We start from the raw sequence: 3241 nt of genomic DNA on the forward strand, positions 1-3241 counted from the left end.
CCAGCAGAAAGAGAAAGGAGAGCAGAATCAGAGGTTTTCAAACTCAGTATAAAATCCAGCTCATGCTTTCCCCAAAAGCCTCATTTCATTTATCCAGGTTTAAAAAAAATAAATTACATAATAAAAATTTCACATATTATGTTAAATCCTATCATTTCTATCTGAAATATTAATCATTTTCATGCTTTTCAGAAGTGAACTACCAAGTCTTCTGCACCCATCTTCACCAAATCTGATTCTAAGTGCTACCCAGTTTAATCCCTTCGGAAGCAAAAGTAGCCCCATGTGTCTCAGGATCAATAGAAACTAAATCACAAAGCTTAACAAAGTATATTAAATTGTCAGTAAAGTCAATAAATATTTTCCACTCTAGGGATAGCTGTCACCAGCCTGTGAATTTTGCTAGGGCAGGTTTAGTGAAGAAAGAACGAGGTCTTTCTTGCCCAATCAGCCAGGAGCTGTTCTCCTCTACTGCCAGTATGATGTGAGCATAAACACCACATTCTTCACACTATCATCCACAAAGAATTCCTCTTGAGAATGAAGGCTGGTTTTGAGTTTGACCAAAGAGATGAAAACTCACTGGTGCAGCACGGTGATGGCAGCATGGCCAGGCTCTGCCGTGGAAAGCTGAGAAGCAGCAGCAGATTCCTGACCAGATCTCCAAGGCTGAGTGTGCAGGGCTGCTGCGGTGGCCTGGCCCTCGCTGGCTGCACACTTCCAGCCACCATCACTTCCTCTCCGAAGGACAGGGGAGAAAATAAGAAAAGCAGGAACTGGAAAGCTCAGGCTAAAGTCAGGGAGGTCACTGCTGAAACAGATTAACTTGAAAAATTTAGTTTATCATCAATTAAAATGAATACTTAATTATATTATTATGCACTTTTATTAGACAGACAGCCAGCCTGACCCCAAGCATGCTGAGCATCAGGGCCAGGCCGTGCCCATCTCCCAGGAGCTGATTTACCCAACGTTCCCAAGGGAATTTTCCTGCACACACTTCCAGAGTAGAGCTGCCAGGCTGCCAATGAAAAGATCTCTGGCTAAGAGTCAAGCCTAATACATAAACCATAGTAAAGGAAGAATGGCACCTGCAGCATTTGATTGACTTTCAATGCCCTGAGAAGATTACAAATTTCCAAGATTAAGGAGTTCCCAAAATACTAAGCAAAGGATTGATTTTTTAAGATCAAATGTTAAAAAGACCTGTAAAATTGGAGTTCTTCGATTGCACATGTGTCCTGTTTAGGGCAAACTGGGGCAGCTGCTGCAGCCACAAGGTGCAAACTCTTGGTGTTCCCAGGTCCCAGTCCAAAGCAGGTTTGAGTAGGTCCAAACAGGAAAGCAGAAGCAGTCCAGGAAGAAATTTTGACTGTTTAGCTAAACTAATGAGAAGAAGCAAGAAGCAAGTGTAAGCAGAAGTGAAGCAGAAGCAAGAAGCAAAGCCAAAAGCCAGGCAAAAAGAAGAAGCAGCACTATGTACTGTCCCGGCTGTGTGTCCTGCCAGCCGTGGGGGAGCAGCTGATAAGGAGCCAAAACAAAACATTCCCTCTTCAGAGCCAGTCTTGAAGGCACAGAACATAATATCCAGCATAAACAGCACACACGAATGGGGATAAAGCATCCTAACGTCAGCCTAGGACAAAGCCCTTGAGCCCCGCCAGCTGAGAGGAGGGAGAAGGCGACATGTCCACCTTCAGGCAGAGTTTCAGCCATGCCCTGAGTTTTAGCAGGAGCTGGGCTGTAGATAGGAATAGCAATGGTTTTGTATAATGCTCCTTTTAGGTGATAGGTTAGGTTAGCTTAGGTTAGGTTAGTTTAGGTGTCAGTTAGGTTCAATTTTAAGCTCTGATGGTTTTTTTTCTCCAAAAGATAAAATTTTCAAAACTTTAGGACAAGTAGGGAGCGAGTTTTAAGGACTATAGAAGGTAGGTAGCTTAGATAATAGAGGATTGTTTAGCTTAGACCAGAGTGTTGTTAATTGAGGGAAGCTCTGAGGTATCTTTTAAGTAGAAATGGACCAATTGTCACAATAAGAACTAAGCTGTGAGAGGAAGAGCTGGGCTGCAGCAGGACTGGAGCCTGCAGGCGCTCCAAGCTCTCAGCCTGAGCAGGCCACCTGCAGGACAGAATGCTGAAGAGGCAGAAGTAGCCAGGGGACACTTTGTTTCAGCTGCAGTGACACTCAAACTCTAAAGTATGCAGAGCGTTGTAAGACTCCCTTCCTTGCCATGCTGGAGCTGAGTGGCCAGCCCCTTTGAGAAGCCCAAAGAGCACACTGAGCCAAGCAGCTTTGCTTGCCTTACCTGGGCAAAGCAAGTGCAGGAAGAGGGGAGAGGAGATGCCTGCGGCTGAGGAGGCCCTTGTGCCCCGCCAGCTGAGAGCAGGCGTAGCCATGATCTTTTCTGAAACATCCCTTTGCCAGGATTTTTCTCCTGAGAGGCTGAGAGGCCTCAGGAACACAATGCAAACAAGAATTATCTGCTGCTGTGGAATGCAACAGGTGCATCTTTGATTGATCTCATGTGCTTGTTTCTTATGAATGGCCAATCCCAGCCCAACTGTCTGGGACTGTCTGGTCAGTCACAAGATTTTAGTATCATCCCATTCTTTCCCTTTCCTTGCAAGCCTTCTGATGGAATCCTTCCTTCTATTCTTTTAGTATACTTCGAATCTATCATTTTATTATAATATCTATCATCAAAGAATAAATCAGCCTTCTGGAACTTGAAGTCAAGATTCTCTTTCTTCCCTCGTCCTGGGACCCCTGTGGACACCAGCACAAGGAGGGAAAAAGGGGATGGATCATCCTGAGGTAGAGCTTCAGCCATCCGCTCAGTTTGAAGAGGAGCTGTGCCATAGCTGGGACATGGAATGTCTGGAGGTTTTCTTGGCAAGGCTTTCTTTACTTAGGACTATAGAGCATAGAAAGCTCCCTTCATGACGCATTGCTTAGATAAGAGAAGAGTATGGTTGATGTGGGGAAGCTCAGAATTCTCCTTGAAGGAGAAATGAATGGGTGGTCATAAGAAGAATGAAGCCAGCACAGAAGCAGCTGGCATTCAGCAGATGTGCTGCGAGCTGTCAGCCTGACCTGGGCCAGCTGGCGGACAGAATGATGAAGATGGGGAAGATGGTGAAGTAAGCAGAAGATTCTCTGTTGCAGCCCTTGGTTTCAGCGGGACTGGCAATACAGACTCCAAAGCCTGCAGAGGCCTGGAATGTTCCCTGCCGTGTCCCG

The sequence above is a fragment of the Fringilla coelebs genome (assembly GCF_963513975.1).
Source record: "Fringilla coelebs genome assembly, contig: SCAFFOLD_45, whole genome shotgun sequence".
NCBI lineage: Eukaryota > Metazoa > Chordata > Aves > Passeriformes > Fringillidae > Fringilla > Fringilla coelebs.